We start from the raw sequence: 21,621 nt of genomic DNA on the forward strand, positions 1-21,621 counted from the left end.
TTTTCCTTAGTTATGATAAGAGATAAAATAGATATAAATATTGTAACTGTAATTCTTACTTGATAACTGTTTTGTTATATGTAATTTTACTATGTTAAAGTTAAAGCCTTTCTTTTTTGTTTAAACAGAAAAAGGGGAAATGATGTGGGAATGGTTTCTTATTAATAAAGAAACTGCCTTGGCCCATTTTATTGGATAGAAAATTAGGTAGGCGGAGTATACAGAAGAGAATTCTGGGAGAAAGAAGGTTGGAGGAGGAGTCGCCATGATTCTCCCGCTCCAGACAGATGCAGGTTAAGATCCTCCCTGGTAAGCCAGCTCGTGGGCTACACAGAATATTAGAAATGGGTTAGAACAATATGTAAGAGCTAGCCAATAAGAAGCTGGAACTAGCCGGGCCAGGCAGTGTTTGAAAGAATACAGTTTCCGTGTAATTATTTCGGGCATAAGCTAACCAAGCGGCCGGGGTGTTGGGGACACAGCCCTGCTGCTTCTATTGCAACAGGATAGGAGACTTGGAATATCTTCAATATCTACTCCTATCAGTTCTGCTCCAGACCTTCTTAAGAAATGTTCTTTAGTCTATCGACCTAAAATTTCAAAATACACCGCATAAAACACGCAGAAACTATCACATTGCTTTTTTCTATGTATCACTTTTGTCCCTTAGCATGCAAGAAGATAAACATGACACACTCTTGACTGATTCTTCAGGCCTTAGCACAGAACTTCCACATGTGAGGCATAGATAGATATTTGTTTTCATGCAATAAAGTATGGTTTCATTTTTATGTTCATCTTAGTTATGAACTTTGATGTATTTATAACTAAATTGCACAAGTTAAACTTCAACCTGTTTATAGTTAATACTTAGGAAGGAATATAGAAATAAATTTCTTCATATTTCTTATGAAATACCATTTTTTAAAAAATAAAAATTTAGGTATGAGTCAATATTCTTTATTATTACAATTATTATAATTAATTACTTTTACTGATGAAGAAAAGAGGCAGTCAATGGCCTACTGACTGTAATAAAATGTTTTGAATACTAAAATGTAACTATTTATTCACAGTCTTTGGAAGACCTCATCAAAATTTAAGAATATCCACTATATGAGGTTTGTCTGTGATATCCTAAAGAGAAGGCTCTCTCATTATATAAATCAGGTATGTGTTTTTGAAGCTACTGTCCTTCTTTATGAGAAGGAATGCTTGTCCAAATAAATATTAATTAAATTTTCTTTATATTATTCATACTCAAGAATGTCAAAAACTGGAACGAACATATATGTGTGCATCATACATACATAAATATATATATATATATATATATATTACACATGTAATGCATACATATATATTTGATGTCATGTCTTAAAATCAAAAACTAAATTCAGAATCTGTCACAAGGAGACACAAGTTAGATTTGCTGGAAAATGAAAACACTTAACATTCTTTCTGCTGTGAAACACTAATTAGCATTTAGCATATATGGTCTTTGGTTCGGTTTGCGCACAGTATTGAACTCATTATAACTTTTCTCATATTCCTCTTAATTTACTAGCATTTACGCACCTCAGTCACTTATTGGCCTTAAAAATAAGTGAACCACAAACTTTTCATAATCATCTTGTTGCCATAGAAAGCATGGATAACATAATATCAATTTAAAATTAACTCTTTCTCTTTAGGCTGAGAAAAATGTTTTGAATTACATACCCCCATTCAACCACAGGTGATATTTCATAAGTTTCAAGTACATAATTTTTTTTAAAAAAGGTACTTTCAAATAATTTTCCATGCTTCCATTCAGCAGGCAACCCAAACCTTCATAATCCCTGAATGCAGCACTTCAAAGTTATGCTCAGGAAAAAATATTGAAAAGTACAGTCTGTCTCTCCAGTTGATTTAAAACATCACTAGCTTATTTTCAGCCTACATATGGAGTTACTTTTACAAAGAAATCTTGGAACATTTCCAGGCAACATCCTGGAAAGCCTTTTCTCTAGAGAGAACTAAAATTCATTATCTGAATCGCAGGACACCCATGCTCCTTCAAACTGTAGACACATCTCTGTCCCTCTATGATTAGTGATAGCATTTTTCCTGAAAATAAGGGCCCTGCATGTGTGGCTGGATCGCAAGCAAACTGAACTATTGCATTGTTTTGAGGTGAAGTTGACAATTTTCCACTACTGAGGCCATAAGTGTGCAAGATGATCACTCTAAATTGAAGTAAGGAGTAGCTTTTGAATGCAAAATTATCTGCAAAAATTCAATGTAGTAATACTTAGTTTGTATTTTAATAAATAAGTCTTCCCTGAATCTGGGTTTTTATTAATCATGCTACAATTCAGCTCTGAATTGATACACTCAAACAATATTGCTGTAAATGTGAAGACAATTTGTCTCTAAAATCACAGAATGTCCAACTATTCTCACTGAAACTTATGAATTTTTTCTCTTAAACATTATCATATTTCCAGAATTTAAAAACTATACCATTATCTTCTCACTGATATTAGTAATTGGCTTATAAGAATGGTTCAAAACCTTTATTATTTACATCAGTATAAATGAGACCATCAGTGTGTTACAAATAATAAGAAGAAAATTATTCTTGGCATATTCATTTTGGTAATAGCTCATAGTAAAACTTTATGAAGTAATAATTCTTTTTTGACATTTTTTTTGAATCAGAGTCTCATATGACCAAAGCAGGACACAAACTCCCCATGCAGCTGAGGATCTAAAAATAACATTAGGTTCTGATCCTTCTGTCTGCAAATCCTGAATGCTGGGGTGACAGGTGTATAATGGCATCCCTAAACCCCAAGATTGGAGAATGATGTTCAAGTTTGTAGCATTGTCTTGGTTTTTAATAGTATAGATAAAATCTTCATAATTGAAGGTAAAAGTCCATCAGTTAAAAAATATTAATATTCATTGATAAAAAAAAAAACACCTCTTCTGCTTCAATTCCCCCCTCCAGCTCCTCCAAAATACCATTTTTCTAACACCTTCCATGTTCTCCCCTCTTTTAGGCTAAAGTTTCTTTTCACATGCATACATACATGTATGTGTGTTGCATAAATCAACCCTGTTGAGTCCATATTTGCTCTTTATGTGTATCTGTAAATGGTAAACACGGAAGGTGCTCACGCATAGAAGTTTAACTCTGCTCATTCTAGAAGTCATTAGTTTCTTGTGGTACATTGTCAAGGACTGAGGCCGCATGCGTGTTCTCCCTTGCAGATTAGTCATGCTGTTTGCCTGGCCTTGCTTACATGGCCAGTTCTAAGAGGGACCGCTGCCTCTCAGAGTCTCAGGTATTCAAGAACAAAGACATATTTAATGTGTATCAAGAACAGGAATTTGCTTGTTGGGAGGGGCTCTTTTATTTGTTCTTCGCTTGTTTACTCATTTGTTGAGTTAGAGTGTTACACAATGTCACACTGAAACATTACCCAGGCTGGCCTGGAACTCACTGTGTACCTGTGGCTGGACGCAAACCTTTTTCTCAGACTCCTGAATTTGAAAGCAAAGGTAAAAAAAAAAAAAAAAAAAAAAAAAAAAAAAAAAAAAAAAAAAAAAAAAAAAAAAAAAAAAAAAACAGAGATAATAAAATTTATTTAAGAAGAAATAACTGTACATTTTGTTCTTGTAGAATAATCAAGAGGTCTGCCCTATTCCTATTTTTAATTAGTGAAAAAGAAATATATGGTGCAGAAACTGCTTAACCGAATTCGAGAAAGCTGTGGTAGCTGACAGGTTTGTTCTGCATCAGAGGTGGGCACTGACTATTGTGGGACTTTTTAACAATGATTTTATCCACAAAGAATTTTGGGATACTCTCTGGATGTACATAATTTGATAAAATTGGGAATCATGAACTAAGGATGAAATATTTCAAATGAAACCAAATCGTAAGCTCGCTTTAGAATCGCTTTAGAAGAATAATGGGAGACCTGGCAAGGATTACCTCTGGAAAATGAATCAGAGTGCTAGGAGATGCAATATATCAGCGATAAGTCTAGCCTGCTTCAGAGCCGCGGAGATTGCAGAAATGAGTCGGAATCACTTGAGCATCGCAAATCCTGAGCCATATATTTTATTCCCAGCCCTGCCCTTTGTGCTGCTTCCAAGTCCAAAGCTGCAGTTGATTTCAAAGGCACTGGATGAGAGATAAAGAGGAATAAGGATTGTTCTATCTCAGCGGTTCATGATCCCTCAAAGGCCACTGATTTTCAGAGAATATGGAGCCCGTGGCATCTTCGCAAAATAGATCCCCCTACTCGTTTTTACCCTATTTCCACGAGGTAGCACAAGCATTTATCCAGTTTACCATGAAAAGCGAGTTTCCATGTCCAGAAAATCGTAAACTCTTCCCTTTTCCACTCGAAAGATCTCTGAAGCTCAAATTAAACATAACTCTTCGAAGCTATTTTCAGAGAAGCTAACATCTCAACAAGGGAAATAAATGCAATATTTTCAAATGAAAGCATCTATGATATTAACTTTAATAAAATTTTACATTATAATTGCACATTTAAAAATAGATTTGATATTATTCATTTAAAATGATTCAAATTCTTCATCTTAAATTCTTCCACTTAAAAATGTATTATAGGGCAGCATTTAGCTATCTAATAAGTTGCTTAAATGTGTATTTTGAATTCTCAAAAGTTAATTTTTTTTATATAACGTTTTCTGATTTATATTATATATATATATATATATATATATATATATATATATATATATATATTTACCTGCTTTTTCCTTTGAAAATATGTTTGGAACACTGTGTATACTTATGAATCATGCAATTATAATATTTTACTAATGATGGTTAAGTCTGCAATATTTTTAAGTTAGCTATGCTAAGATTTAGTGTGGCTCTTTTTTATGCCAAACATGTACATAAAAATTTATTTCAAAATATTCATTCAATATTGGTGACAAAATTTATTAGAGGAAATAAACTAGGAAGCTGATGTACTAAGTAAAAAGAGTGAATATTCACTGAAAACAAAACTCATATTTTAGAAGTTCATATATCTAAATAATGAAAATTAGAGAGCAGTAAGTTGCCCAAGATTACAGAAAAAACACAGCAGAACATGTATACCAATCTTTCTAAAATTAAAATTCTATAAGAAAATGTTTTAATGAAGTATTCTTTATTGGGGGAATTCTAAACTATGATTTTTACATAGAAAGAATACCACTGACCAAAAAAAGGCATGTTTAATTTGTAAGCTATATTCTGATCTAGAGTTATTGCCTTCTTCTCCATAAAGCCATGTGTTGAATGCCAGCACAGGGAAGAGAGCAGTTATACTGTCAATGGAGACAAACCTCTAACAACTGGCAAACTCCCTTCCTAAATACTAAAAGAAAAATATATTTTCAGACCTTCAGTCCATTCAATCTATCGAATCTGTTTTGCTTTTTTGTGTTTGCGTTTTTGTTTGTTTGTTTTATGTTTTGTTTTTAGACAGAATTTCTTTGTGTAACTCATGTTGTTTACCTGGCTGGCCTTGAACTCACAGAAATCCACTTGCCACTGCCTCCCTAGTGCTGGGATTAAATGTGTGTTCCACACTTCCTATCTACCAAATTTAATTTAATGTGTTCTTTCAGCAGGAAATATGACATAGAAACTATGTAAAGTGTGAGCCTTGTTGTGTACCAATAAAGTTTTATGAATACAGAAATTTTAATATCCTATCATATTAAAGTGGTAATGAACATGATTAAATAATAAAATCATTCTCAGTCACAAGTAGTTCAAAAAGAAACATTAGTCTGAATGTTCGAAGAGAGCTATTGAAGAACTTCGTTTACTCCTATACACACCTAGCTAGAAAACACAGAAATCACCATGGACATTTGATTTAGGGTCCCTAAATTTAGTGATTTTTTTAAGAAAGAACATACTCTGTATTTAAATTTTTTTATATAATAGTACTGAGCCTGTTATATTCTTGCCTTCTGTGGTGGTTTCAATGAGACTGGCACTCATAGGTGCATATGTTTCTATGCTTGCTCTGCATTTAGTGGAACTTTTTAGAAGGATTAGGAGGTGTGGCCTAGTTGGAGAAAGTGTGGACTCAACATCATTCGAATTGGCTGTTATTTTCTCTTAGCTAACACACACACACACACACACACACACACTCATGTATATATGTCATTATAACAAAATTACAAATGCTTGATAAAGCTTTGAGATAACATAAATATTTTCTAAGCCAAAATAGAATCAGTACATGCTGAGCATAGGTATGCAACCCGTTAGTTTATGACTGAGAATTAGAAATTTCACCTGAGTCATGGTGGGACTATGCCTTTAATTATAGCACTCAGGAGACAGACACAGATGCATCTTCCAGTTTCAGGACAGTCTTGTCTACAGAATGATTTGCAGGACAGCCAGGGCTGCACAAAGAAACTCAGTCTTGAATAGCAAAACAAAATATAAATTCATGTTTAGTAAAAAAACCAAAATTTGATATAAAAATTTACATGAGATGATGCTCTACAGGTATGCTGAGCTTTAGAATACACTTTGCCATTCTAAGGATCTTAAACTTACCTGGGAAGATGAAGTTGGTGATAAATTCTCAGCAAGTGTATACTACATAAAACAATTCAGACAAATGCTATGTTAGTGGATACAGGCAACAAGGAGCCAAGAGCCATACCCATGTTGGTCGTTTGGACCAACAAGGTGCCACTGGCAAAACAGTAATTTCAAACCTAAAAGTTATGTTGTTTATAGATGAAATCTTTTATTTGTTTGCTTAATATTTTGTGGATGGTGAAACCCAGGTGAGTTTAAGACAATGCACACTGCCTGAAGTCAGACACACAGGGGCTTAACAAACTTACAGTAGAAGTTTATTTTTCCTTATTTATCAGCATTTAAGTTTTGAGTTCAAAAGTCTTCAGAAGGAAAGAAACAAAACCAAACACATACACACACACACAAAACTAATGAAAAGATTGTGAAAACTACAGAAGATGTAGAAGTTGGCAGCGTAAAAGCTGTCAGGTCTTTCAGAATCCTGATTAACACCCATACCAATAGTCATCTATACAATTTTTCATAGTAAGGAATTTATAACATTTCAACATGATAGCATTTATGACAGCCATGAAGTCATTCTTTGTATGCAAATTGGAACCATGAACTCTTCTGAAAACCTTTATACTTAATCTCAGAAATTACAATTAATTATATGGGTAGCTAATGGGGTATTTTACAATGATTATTCCACTATGTCGATGAAGTAAGTTTCTCAGATGATTATGCTTCTCTAAGGACAAAATTATCTTGGGAATGGTTATAAGGTGTTCATTTGTCTATATGAATTTTACAACAGGCTATACAGAGAACCCATGTTGCCAATAAAGCATGGATATCCTGTCTGAAAGATCTTCAAACTTAACAGGTTAATAAGATTTTATGTATCCAACTTCCATATCAATGTTCTTGAAATTACCAATAAAATGCATCTGGTCCATCAATGTAAATAACTGTAGTCAAATTGTGTTATTATTGGTCATTCACCAATGTAAATATGACATCTTCTTAAATATTTATATCTATGAATTTTAAAATGATTTTCTTATTTCTTACATAGAAATTTTCTCATGTGTGCCAGCTCAGTCTTGTTGTTCTGGTTAGCCTTATTTTAAACCTCCCCATTATTCATCAAACGATCCTCAGGAGAAGTTTGTCAAATGTGCTTCCTGAGGAAGGCACTCAAGGCCAAGAGTTTATAAAAAGCAGGCAAGAGACCTAGTTTTTCCAAGTACTGAAACTACTTCAATGACTTTATCTTTTTCACATGCAAGTAGATTTTCCTTTGATGTAATAGTTCTACTGTGTTAAAACTTGGACAAGCATTTAAGTTTGACTTCAAAATCCTTGCTAACCTAATTTACTACCTTTTTTTACACCTCTTGTAAATCATTTGAAAAGGGTTGCAAAGCAGAAGAATCTATCAAGAAGACAAAGATATAAGAAGAAAAGTTTATTGATAGTGTATTTATAGGTTTTGTAGTTCCTAGAAAATTGGCTAAATGTGGAATGTTAGAGAACGAGAGGAAAACAGAGCAGAAAGATGGGAAGAGAATGAGAAGAGACAAAAAGGGGATACTAAAAACATAATTTTGAGGGAAATCTATGTGGATGGCTGTTCTTCAATGCTGGGAACAAGGTGTAAGAGTGAATTCTTGACCATAACTTTATGTACCATAATACATAGTACATAGAGTTTCACAGTAAAAAAGAAAACTTCTAGAAAATATTGATAGAAATATAAAAGGAGATTTGCAAGGAACTATCATGCAATTGTGGAGTCTGATTATCATGCATTGTGGTATCTGAAAGCTGTGGAACCAAGAAAACAAGCGTAGAAATTCAGTTTGAATGCTAGTGTCTAAGAACCATGTTTGATGGAAGTGGATAAATAATTATGCTATAAAGATTTCCTGTGACATTATTTGTGGAACCATAAACAGAGATCTCTGCACCCAATACAGGACTAACGGCAGACCAAAGAAATTATTGTACCAAGTCTACCTCAGTAAACAAATCCATTAGAATTGCTTAAGGGAAGAAAAGTTGAGGGCTTACTTACAAGAGAACAAGAGAGTTGGGTAGCTGAATACCAATAAAGCCTGCAGTTCAGGTGATGATTCCTGCAAGTTGTATCCCTGGGCTACACTGGAAAAGAGATACACCACACAGAATTCCTAGCAATTGATAACCGCATACATGACATCAGCCAAGGGCCTCATTGTCTCTCTTTCCATTTTCCTCTAGAAAAGAAAATAAATACATTCTTCTGCTGTCTATTTTTCTCTGAGTCTTCAAAGACTCATTCATAATAATATACGTGGATTTTTTCCTAAATCACATAATAATCTACTATTGAAAAATCCTCATAGGTGTATAGAGAAAAAAACTTGCTTTGTTGACTTACTGGGTATACCTTATACTAGCCAAATTCAGATTTTAGGTGACCGACAACCGACACAGCCGATAAGAGAATTTTGTAGGAGTTTGCACTGCATACTCCCTGGAATAAAAGCCAAAGTATGAATAGCAAATGCTGCTTTTGAAAAAAAAAACGGCAGAATAACACACATATGTTCCTAGTATTATATGATTATGCCTTAACTGTGTTGAGGAATAACTGCAGAATACGCTAGGAGTGAGGGAGGCTAGGTTATGGTCGGGGATACGATAGAATAAGATCCATGTTAGTGGACAACAGTTTGTTCCTAAAGCCTCATAAGGAAAATGACAACTTTAATTATACTCTTGGAGTATGAATAAACTCACAAAATAAAGTCACTTAACTCTCTACCTTACTGCCCTGCCTCTCTCCACAACAGCACAACAAGAAGAAGAAAATAAATCAAAAGTGGACAATGGACCCTGAATATCCCTTTTCTCTCTGATGCATCTGACACATTTTAGAGAATTAGCTTTATGTATAGAGGATAAGATATTGGATAATATGTTGAACTAGGCAGATTACAAGTACAAAAGTGTTCTTTGAAACAAGAACTTAAGATAATATTAGGGTTATATTTAAGAAGAGTTAGCAAGCAAATTCAAAAAAATATTTTTGTGTCACAAAGTGCAAGCAATTAATTTTATATATTGTTTATGCAAATTTGATACAAGATACACACACACATACACAAATGCACAGAGAGAGAGAGAGAGAGAGAGAGAGAGAGAGAGAGAGAGAGAGAGAGAGAGAGAGAGAGAGAGAAAGGGAAACAGAGACTGAGTGTCCCTGGTACATCACTCATCTTTGAGGACAATATTATACAAAATTACTGTTCTTTCCATCAGTGACTTTTATTAATACCTTTTAATAATTGCAGAAAGAAAACTGTCAGTGGATTGTATTGTTGCTCTAAAGACCATTTACATCTTCTCCCTCAACAGAGATTTTAGCTTCCCAGACTGGTTAATTCTCTGAGACATCAGGATTCACCTAAAACTCAGACTCAACTTTGTCAAAACCAAAATTGTGAGTAAGATATTGGAAACAGTAATGTAAATGCACAATCAAGTGGAATATAGTCTGCTAAATATAAAATAGAAGTTCATGGAAAATATGACACATTAAAAATATTCCTTATTTTTCTGTCCTATGTGGAAAAAAATGACCAAATATTTCTACAAACATCCATTGCTACCAGTCATGGAGGTTTATTTGTAATCTGACAACGTATCTGCCTGAGACAGCCTGGGCTACAAAGTGAGTTACAAATCACTGAGCTATAGAATGAAAGCCACAAGAAAAAAAAATCAGTTGCACACTATTGTCAAGCTCATTTAATTGTAGCTATCATGATTGCAGTATCATTCTTCTTATATATTCTGGATGACCCTCCACAATGCCCCCCAACACAACTGGTTGAAGGAAAACAAAATAAACTAAGAAAGGTAAGAAGGCTAGAGAGATAGCTCCGCAGTGAAGAACAATTGCTGGTGTTTTAGAGGATCCAGGTTTATTTCCCATCAGCAACATTGTGGTTCAGGACCATCCATAACACTCGTTCCAGGAGATTCGATGCCCTTCTCTGACCTTCTTGGGCAAACCATATGGATATGGTACCAAAACATACATAAAAGCAAAACAATCATAGACCTAAAATAAAATCAATAAATCTAAAAACAGTTCACATAATAAAGACGTAGGCTAGAGGCTCCTCTTTCACACTCATGCTTATTATTCACTTAGTAATCTGAAAATTCCTCATCTAGGATCCACCTTTTACAATCCCTCCCATTTCCAGTACTATGCAAAAACTGATATTTTAGTGAACAGACATCTAGGGGACAGTCATCAATCAAAACACAATGTGAATCTTTTGTCTGAAAGGTTAATCTAAAATATTGTTGATCAATTTTCAGATCAAATTTTAGAACTCAATCCTAGATATGTCTTACTTAATAGCTCTTTTATCACATTGCTTATTAAATTTTTAATTGACAGGAAAATTAATGAAATTGAACAGTAGAATAGTGTAATGAACATATGAAAATGTGGAATTACCTCGATTATCTATTCCTCTAAAATATTGATCTAATATTTATTGGATACCAGTTGCCTGTCATGCACAATTCTTCAGAGACACTAAACTGTAAAGGAAGAAAAATCGACATTAACTACCACCGAGGAACTTCTGGTCTTATGAAGGATTGGTAATTGCTTATAATTGAAAGCATTAAAACCACAGGAAAAGGTGTAAATTACACATTTGATGATCAATTAAAAAGTTTTATACACTGTGAGTTTTCTCACTAAGTCCAAAAGAAATAATGACTCTCAAGGATTAATTAACTACTTTGAAGGCTATGGAAAATAACTTAGAAACATAAATCTCAATTTGTATGTACATATGCTGCCCCATATAAAACCAAAGGAAAGTTTTAACAGTGACATGAGGACTTGAGAAGTCAGCTCTTCGCAGCTTCAGTGATAAAAGTTGAAACACTGAAGTGCTGGCGGGCATTTCTGTAATACAATTTCTTTGACTTCTCTTTGAGAAAGGGAAATCTCTCTCTTTTTTTTTCTAGGCACTTCGTGTAGCACGTTAATTCAGCATTAATTATAGAACATGTCAAACTGTATTTCAGTCAAAGCTCCGTGTAAGTCTCCTGAGCTTTCTTAATGACAGTAATTATAGGTCATAAAAAGAGTCGTCTAAAATTAACATTTCTCTCATGTCTTGATAGGAGAATGTAAATGGCTGCACAGTACAGATGTTTTGATTAGTAAATTTACACTTCCTTTTTAGCTTCAATGCTTGTCAAACTTCAGTGTTAAACTCAAGGTGCTGTATCTTTCCTCTCTCAGAGTACATAAAGGCACATGGAAGATGCTTGCAGAAGTTCTCTGTGTGCTTTACTTTGCTGTTTATTGTGAAATCAAGGAATGAATGTAGGGTTTTCTAGGTAGTAAGCACCCATGGTCTTTCTGGGATGAGCAAAAGATTTTAGCCTTGAGAAACACTGGTGTTGGCTGATGGGAATGATTTATTAGGGTGTTAAAAAAAAACCAGCATGCCAGTTCCATGCATATCTGAATCTCCTAGCAAGCCATGTTTTATCATATAGTATCAGAATGAAAACACATAAAATCTGCTGTATTCTGAGCTGTCAAAATTTACTTACCAGAAAACGAGAATGGAAACATTCTGCTTTAAACAATGTTAATATCATCAAACATCCAGGGAAATATAACAAATTAAAAGAGAATCACTTCAAAGAATAAAAGGCCTACACCTTGAGTAATAATAAATCTAATACTTGACATTCATCTCCCTAGAAAATAAAATTAGATAAACTTTTGCAAGGGCATTCAGAACAGCCAATCCAGTTTATTAATAATTTCCTGTTTTTATATTGGAAGCTCATATTATCTGGCCTCAGCCACAGTAGACCTCCACAGATATTTAATAAAGCTGCCGTCTGTAATCCTCTCTGATTACCTATAACCTTCCAGCTATAACACATACTGTGCCACAGCTTCACGGAAGGACAGCACACTGTCACCCGCTATGATGTTTGACAGCTTATTCTGTAACATCAGGCCTGCACAAAATTACTTTTTCCAAATTCATCCCTAGTTAATAATGAAAGCAATAATGATATTCAGCATGCGTAATATTCCAAGAAGGCAAAATGAGGCAATAGAGGGAAAAAGATTAAAGACGACTATTATGGAAGGAAGATCAAAAATGGAATCTTGTACCACATAACAGTGCTTCAATTATAATGCCACGCCAAGAGTTCTTCATATCACTTACAAAACCACACTGCAGAGCCAACCTGGGAGAGATTTTCCATTGTATTTACTCTGGCTAGGTGATTGCTCCAGTTCATTGAGGATAACCTTTGAAATGTCTCTTTTTAAATTATTCTTGGGCATTCTCTTAGGACACAAAAACACATAACTTTAATGCAAACATCTAGTTAATAGAAATACACTCCTTTTGTCTCACTGGTTTGCAGCAGTAATAAGGTATTTTTTTTTTTTTATAAAAATGGATCAGACTAAAGCTAACCCAAATTCACAAGTGCACCAAATCAAATTTAATAGGGTTTTTAAAAGATGAAACACCAATTTAAAAATCTCAACTTGGGTTGAAAAATAGATGTTTATATAACTTAGGAAGTACTGAGTATATTACATCTGTCTTCATTAAAAACAATGGTTGACCTTCATAGAAAGTTAAACTTGACTTTGTGATGTTAAGATTTTATTTTTTCTTTTACTTCCTTCCTCCCTCCCTCTCTCGCTTTCTTTCCTTCTTTCTACCTTCTTTCTCTCCCTTCTCCTTTCCTCCCTTTTCCTCTCCTTCCCTCCCCTTTCTTCCTCTCCCCTTAAATTTCCTCTCCTATCTCCTAGTATTTTTTCTCTATTTCATACTTCTTTTGCTTTATCTTTGTATCTCTTCTTTCCTCCTTCCCTTTTATTTATTTTAGTACTACAACCTTTCTCTGAAAGAAAGCCTTCATGTATTCTGCATTTTTGAGGAGATAAAAAATGACTATGTAATAAATTTATCATTTATTTATTTACTTACTTTACATGTCATCCACAGATTCCGCTCACTCCTATGTTCCCATTCCCCCCTCCCACCTCTCTTCTACCACCCTTCCATCCCCTCCTCCCTGACACATGAACTGGCTCTTTGGAACCCATTTCTTATGATGGGATGCCTTGTTCAGCCTTGATGCAAAGAAGAGCCTGGTCTGACCTCAACTTGATATGCCATGCTTTTTAGACTTCCATGGGAGGTCTGTTTTCCTAAATTTATCTTTTTTAATGAGAGCTTCTAAAAGAAAAAAATTTATAACCAAGTTAAGTGATTTTGTCAATTCCACAACACAATGTGTCCATGTCTCAAGTGTATACCCACACTATGTTCCACATTGTCCTATGGATATAATAAGAATATATAACTGAAATTGAAGCTTTGTTGCTGATTAGGCTTCTCCTAACCTGCTGTCCTTTGATCTTTAACTCTGAGGTAAAATCTAGTTCCTCTTAGGTCTTCATGATAAAAATGCAAGTGAGATATTTCCTACTTCTTTTTGTGCTCTGTTCATATCCTATTCTTCAGACAGTTTTAATATCTTAGTGCATCAAATTTAATCACTTATTTTTCTCCATCGTTCAAAGTTATTGATCATGGTAACTGAACGTGGCTCTGCTTAGACTTCATAGAATACACACTGTTTGCTGTGGTTTTGCTCTAACACAATGACACATTTCACCAAGGGGAGCATTTTGAAATTTGAACATCAAGTTTCTTTCTTTGTAAAACCTCCAATTGCTTTCATTTGCCATTAAAATGAGTTAGAAATTCTTAATATGGTTTGAGGAAGTGTATAATTTTACACAGCCCACCTCAGGTAGTCCTGATTTCCATGTTGTCAATACACTCAACTGTGACATTCCTTCCTGTTCCCTGGCTTTAATACTTAGCTCTCCTCTCGTTTATCAAATTATCCCCAGAACTCTTCACCGGTTGCTCTCCTCCTTCCCAAGCCTCAGTCGACATTGCTGCCCTTACATCCAAAGGATGTGCTACAAGGACATGTGCTTAGCTTTGTTCATAGCATTGCAATGTTTGTCATAGCCAGAATCTGGAAACAAGCTAAATGCCCCTTAACCAAAGAATGGATAAGGAAAATGTGGTACATTTACACAATGGAGTACTGCACAGCAAAAATAATAAATAAATAAAAATTAAAATAAAATAAAACCTGACATCTTGAATTTTGCAGGCAAATGGATGGAGCTAAAAAACATCATATTGAGTGAGATAACCCAGACACAGAAAGACAAGCAAAGAAAACGAGCCTACAAATCAAAATCCCAGAGAATTTAGACAACAATGAGGAAACTAAGAGAGCCATACATAGATCTAATCTACAAGGGAAGTAGAAAAATACAAGATCTCCTAAGTAAATTAGGAGCCTGGGGACCTTAGGAGAGGGTTAAGGGGGAAGGGAGAGACAGGGAGGGTAGCAGAGAAAATTGTAGAGCTCAATTAACAAAAATAAGAACATTGATATGAGCACATTTTAGTGGAAGTTGCATTTAAAAAAATGTAGTTAGAATTGTTCACTTTACAAAGAAGCACACCTGGCCATAAACCGTCTACTCCATTTTTTTTCCTACATGGATACGAGCCTATGGTTTAACAGCTCATTCAATGAAGACTAGAGACTATGGTTCAGAGGAGGAAGGCTCTGCTCTAAGGTCATTTGTTCAAACAGTGGCAAGTCAGGGCATGAGCTTAACTCTTCAGGCTCAAGTCAAACACATTAACAGTAAATTTTTAAAATACATTTTTCATTAAAAAGGAGACAATGTATGTCCCTTTGCCAACCCGGAACATTTTCTATAATGATCTTTGAAGCAGCAAAGAATTGTGCAAACATATACAGATACTAGAGTTCCATGATTGGAACGACCTTTCTCAATAGTTTAATATTTTTTGGCTTACTATTGTAAATATACTTACCATTACTGTACTATTCATGTATTAATTTTATTCCTTCAAGATTAAATGAACCTCTTGACTTTGAATTCATGAAATACATATTTGCCTCTTGTCTCTCAAGATTTGACCCAGTATAAGCATTCTAGATAAACTTTAACTCACTCTCCAACTTATGCACCCAGTGCATAATGACTATTTATATAAACAGGCATTGGCCAAATAAAAAGCACAAATTATGTTAGAAAATAAATAGAAATTTCTCCTTCCTCCAAATGATTAATATGTTTGTTTTCCAAAGAGCCTATTTACAAGTTGTGCTACATATAATTAATAGTGCTAGTAGCTTTCCTTGTTTAGTTATACAAATGTTTTGAGAAAAAAAAACACGATATGATTCATTGTCATAATTCAAACAACCTCTTGCAGATATATAGTTGGTGATGAAGTGTTTATCTTTCAATTCAATTTTCTAATAAAACATAACATCTAAGATATTTTTTCCTTCAGTCTTTCAATAGGAAGCCTGAATAAACCTTGCACAGGAGACTAGCAAATCACAAAGGAAGTTCTGATAATGTTGTGACTCTGTTTACTTTTTCAAAAAAAGATATTCTTTTATATATCATGAACTTTGATTTTATTTGTTTCTGGATTCTAAGGTTCATAATTCGCATTGTATTACAAAATGTTCAAAATAAATCAGGCGAAGAAAATAGACCATTAAAGGACAGTCCTTGAAAAAGCAGATATATTTTTATTAAATACCTTCATGAGTATGAGGCAGTGTGATGTTTAATACTGATTTTAAAATTGACAAAATCCTGAATGGACTAAGCAACAAACAGCTGGGTATGTCTGTGATAGAATTCTTAGATTGTCTTAATTGTGATGGGTAGACCCATCCTAAATCTGGGTAACACAATTCCATGGGATGAAATCCTGTACTGAATAAGGAGAAATAAACTGAATTCTTTCCTCTTCATTTCCTGATTGCAGATGCAATGTAACTTCTGCCCTAGGTTCTTGATGTCATATTATCCATGACAAGGACTGTATCCTCAAACTGTGCAGCACCAGAATCAATAATCCTTTTTTAAGGTGAGTTTCATCATGTGAGGTATATTATCAAAGCAATAAAATAAGAAATGCAACTAAACTTGCCATTCCTGACACATGGTGGATTGTTGTGAGAGCTCTGATAGGAAATTTCCATGAAGGCTGTAGTCTGTTTATTTCTCTTCTTCTGGGGGAACCACACGGTAGACTCTGCCTTATTGCACTTTATTAGTTCATCTCTGATGGAGGATTTCTCTTCAGCAAAAAGAATTATAAATAGTGAATGAAAGGTTTCAAATGAACCTGCTAAGAGAGTCCTTTCATGGACTTTGGGAGACATGCTTAGGCATAATTTTGGAACCATTTGCTACAGTAATGGACTCTCAGGTAAACTCACGTGCTATGATTATGTGGCAGTTTTTGCTTAGTTTTAAAGATTCTATATACACTGAAATGAGTAAAAAATGATTAAATTTTTATGAGTTAAAAATTTTTATGTGAGTGAAAAAGATACCCAGTTAATTTTTCTGCTTGGGTAACAAGAACCAGAGAATGAGTGGCTCAGACACCTAGGCTAAAACCAAACACTACCAGTCAAAAACAACAATGAACAAACAAACAAACACAACGATAACTATCAATAAAATGATTTCTAAAAACATTCTGTTGTACTCATAGATCTTTGCCTAATTCAGAGGCTCTCTTCAACAGTAGATGGGGATAGTTGAAGTGACCCACAGCAACATTTTGCAGAGTCTAAGTGTGATGTCTCCATTAAATTCCTCCACTCAGACATTAGGGAACATGGTGAAAGATGAAGGAGAAAATGTGTAAGAGTCAGAGGGGATGGATACTCAGAGAACAATGACCTCAAAATTTACTAAGAAAGGTATGGACGAGTTCAGAAAGATTGAAGCAGCAACACAGGCCTTTGTGGGTCTGTATCAGGTTCTCTGTATATGTATTTTAACGTTTATTGTAGTATTTTGATTGGACTCCTGAGTGTGAGAACAAGTGGGTCTCTGATTCATGTGCCTGTTCTTAGAGCTCTTCTTCTGTTGGGTTGTCTTATCCAACTTTGTTCTAATTGCTTATTATATTTTAGTTTGTCATGTTTTGTTATTAACTCTTAGAAACCTGTAGTTTTCTAATGAGAGACAGAAAGAGAGTGGAACCAGAGAAAGATGAGGTGTGGAGGAACTAGGAGTAGTAGAGGGAGGGAAATTATAATCAGGATATATTGTATAAGAAAATAATTTATTTTCAAGGAAAGGGAAAAATAAAAAATCTAGTATTGTAAGACCTTATATAATATTTGAACACCATTATTGCATTGCTGTTGTCATGACATGTATAATGTAGTTGCTTCCCTACTGAGCTATTAAACATTTGATAACACTTCAAATATTTTACTACTCTTTTTCTATGTTCTTATTTTAGTGTTTTACTAGATAATAAAACATTTGATTTTGTTGAATAAGAGACATTGTTTAGGTCATTTAACTAACATGGTTCTTTGTCAAGTTAAAACTCAAGTAAGGAAAAGGTAATTTGTATCTACATAGATTTGAGAGATAATTACAATTTTTCACCACATTTCTGATATTAATACAACAGAGTGATAGTGGTCCAGGAACCGTTGTTGGGCCTTTAAGTTCTATGATTCTCTTTTATCTCTACAACACTAAGCAACATACAATGGGTGAGTTGTTAGAACTGTGTGCTTGATTAAGCTTCATCATAGAAATTCTAACCATGTTCCTAGTGTATTTATTTATTGAAATGTTTAGAATATTGTAGAATTACTACAGTGTAGACAGTAAAAATATAAAAAATGTTTGAGAAAAAATGAGGTAATTTTGCTCATCAATGCAGAACACTTGCTTATTTTGTGACTTTACTAGATGACACAGGTTCTCTTTCTAAATGTGTGATCACAGCCTACACTTACTCACTGAAATGTCTGCCGAGATACTGTAGAAAACTCATACTTCCCTGGGATGGGGTTTTAGCTTAGAGGTAGAACACTCGACACATTTACATGAAGCACTTATTTTGGTTGACAGCACTTGCACATAAAAAAATAAGCATTTAAAAATTTCAACAGGTTTTTGTTTAAGATTCAAGGATTCCATTCTGTACAATATTTTCTTTATTTCTGAAAACCCTGCCTGTGATATCACTGTAACATGAAGGGCCAGGCCTGCTTGTTTGTTGTTGGGGTTTTTGTCCTGCCCAGTACCCCACAACTGTTTAGCCCCAAAGAAAATCACACAAAGATCTTTATAAGTTATAAAGCTGATTGACCCATTAGCTCTAGCCTCTCATTGGCTAACTCTCACATCTTTTTTTTTTTTTTTTTTTTTTTTTGGTTTTTCGAGACAGGGTTTCTCTGTAGCTTTAGTGCCTGTCCCAGAACTAGCTCTTGTACATGAGGCTGGCCTCAAAATCCTAGAGATCCGCCTGCCTCTGCCTCCCGAGTGCTGGGATTAAAGGCGTGCACCACCATCGCCCAGCTAACTCTCACATCTTGATTAACCCATTTTTCTAATCTATGTTAGCCATGTGGCTCAGTACCTTTTTTCAGTAGGGCAGATCACATCCTGCTGCTTCTGGTGATCTGGGTAGGAGTGGCAGGAATCAACTTCCTCCTTCTCAAAAATTCTCCTGTTCTCATTACATCATTTCTACTTCCTGTCTGGTTTTCCCACCTATATTTCCTGCCTGGCCAATCAGCGTTTATTTATAACATGATTGACAGAATACAGACAATTCTCCCACACCATATCACTAATTAATGATATTTGATCTCAATGACCTTCATGCATATGAACAAACTTCTTTAAATATGATGTCCCTGTCACACAGGGAAAGCCTACAATTAAGTGAGGACATTATCTTATGGTTCAGTAAAAAGATTGGTAATTTTGAAGTCCACAAGGACAGCAGAAGGAAAAGGGCTGACCTGGAAACAATGATTTTTATTTATCTCATCAAGAAAATTTATCACAAGGTATAAAACTTAGTCCAGATACTTTCATCTGAATCCCTTTGTTTTTTCCAGAGTTACACACCTGTGTCAATTTCCTACCCAAGAGGGTAGACATGTCTCTGTCCCCTCCAAACTCTGAACATGAAAACTTTTTTTTTTAATTATAGTTTTTGTTCCTAAATTTAGGAAGGTATTTATTTGGTTTTGTTTGACTATACTATACATTATTATTAGGTACAACATGATACATTGAACTAAATTAAAAGCTCACTGTACACATTTGCTCACATATTCTCTTGTGGAAGTATTAAAAATCTACCTTCTAAAAATTGATAAAAATCAAAGCACATCTACATCTAATATATCCTACAGTTGGGTTCCTCACCTTAATTTTTTTTACACAATAAAAAAAATCATTTATAAAATATTTGAGAGAAATTAACATTAGATCCTTCCTAGCAAGGAAACAGATGAATGATATATGTATGAGGTAGGGGTGGGGTTCCAGACAAGACACTGTGTGTAGACAAGTATTTAAGGAAATAGAAACATGTAGGTCGTGTGTTTTCTTATACAAAACAATAAAATTCACAAGAACCACAACACCAAACACTTTGCATTGGAAACAATTCTGAGTTTCCAAAGGGAGCATTTTTCCCTCTAAGTCAGTTTAATAAAACTATTTGAGAAACTGAAGCACTACTTTGTGTTTATACTTTTATTTAATCTTGATTGAAGAAAAGAATATGGACAATTGTATTCAGCCATGTTAATAGTACCAAACACTTTCTAGTATACAACTCTTGCTCTTGCCCTCTGTACTGTTAAATGTGTAACTGCTTGATGTGAGAGATATTTCAGGTTTTAAAACAAGAGTTGACTGGATGGAACTAGCTCGACTGAAATTAATGGGTTTTGAGCTATCATATTTTAGAATATATTTAATTTATTTAATTTAATTTTAAATTGAATTCACTTCTCAGCAAAATTCTTATGAGCACAGATAATTAGCTACGGTCCAAATTTTTCGGTGGATTCTAATTAGATGAGGGATTTCTTCAGGGCTCTTGATTGCAATATTTGATGTTTTCAAAATCAGAAATTGAAAGTCCAAGCCTAAAGCTGCTAGCCAACTTAGAAATGTATTACAGAAAGGGCATACATTAACAAAATGTAGCAATGGATTAGTATTTATAAATATATTTAATGGGTTTAATCACAGAGCTGTTACTGTACTTTTTTTCAGGTGCCATTAAAAAATCCCTCCCCCCTCCATCTGACTCCCTTCCCTCGTTGACCACATAACATCTCCCAGCCCAGCCTGTCCTGGCTCTAGGACCAAATCCAAATCGGCAGGGCAAATGGGAGGGTGGTAGCTCCTTTGTTCCCTCTAGCCTGCCTGCAGCAAGCTAGGTAGGTCCTTTGTTTACAAGACAACGAAACAGCAAGGAGATCCGGTCCAGGCACCAGGAGAGACATCACTGGGGTGAGTGAGTTTCTGACCACGGCAGCAGCCCAGGACAGGGAATTCAGACACCCCTCCTACACTTCCTGGTCATCCTCAGGGGCTACTCTGCCTGATACCCCCTATCTCTTCCTATCCCACCCAGCTTGCATCTACATCCCTCCCCCCTCCATCTGACTCCCTTCCCTCGTTGACCACCTAACGTCTCCCAGCCCAGCCTGTCTGGGCTCTAGGACCTAATCCGAATCGGCAGGGCAAACGGGAGGGAGGTAGCTACTTTGTTCCCACTAGTCTGCCTGCAGCTAGCTAGGTAGGTCCTTTGTTTACGAGACATCCAAGCAGCAAGGAGATCCGAACCCGGCACCAGGAGAGACATCAGGCTTGCATCCACAACCCACCCAGAGTGGTCCTGAGGAGTTCCATCTGGACGCAAAAACTGGACCAAGACACCAGGCCTCTCCTGGCTCCGTTTAAAGGAGGAGATGGGAAGGCGCCAATGCAAGATTTCCTCCAACAACCTGAAAGGCAACATGACTTCACCAGA

Source organism: Alexandromys fortis, unplaced genomic scaffold (genome assembly GCF_014885135.2).
Source record: "Alexandromys fortis isolate MF-2015 unplaced genomic scaffold, M_Fortis_MF-2015_v1.1 scaffold_135, whole genome shotgun sequence".
NCBI lineage: Eukaryota > Metazoa > Chordata > Mammalia > Rodentia > Cricetidae > Alexandromys > Alexandromys fortis.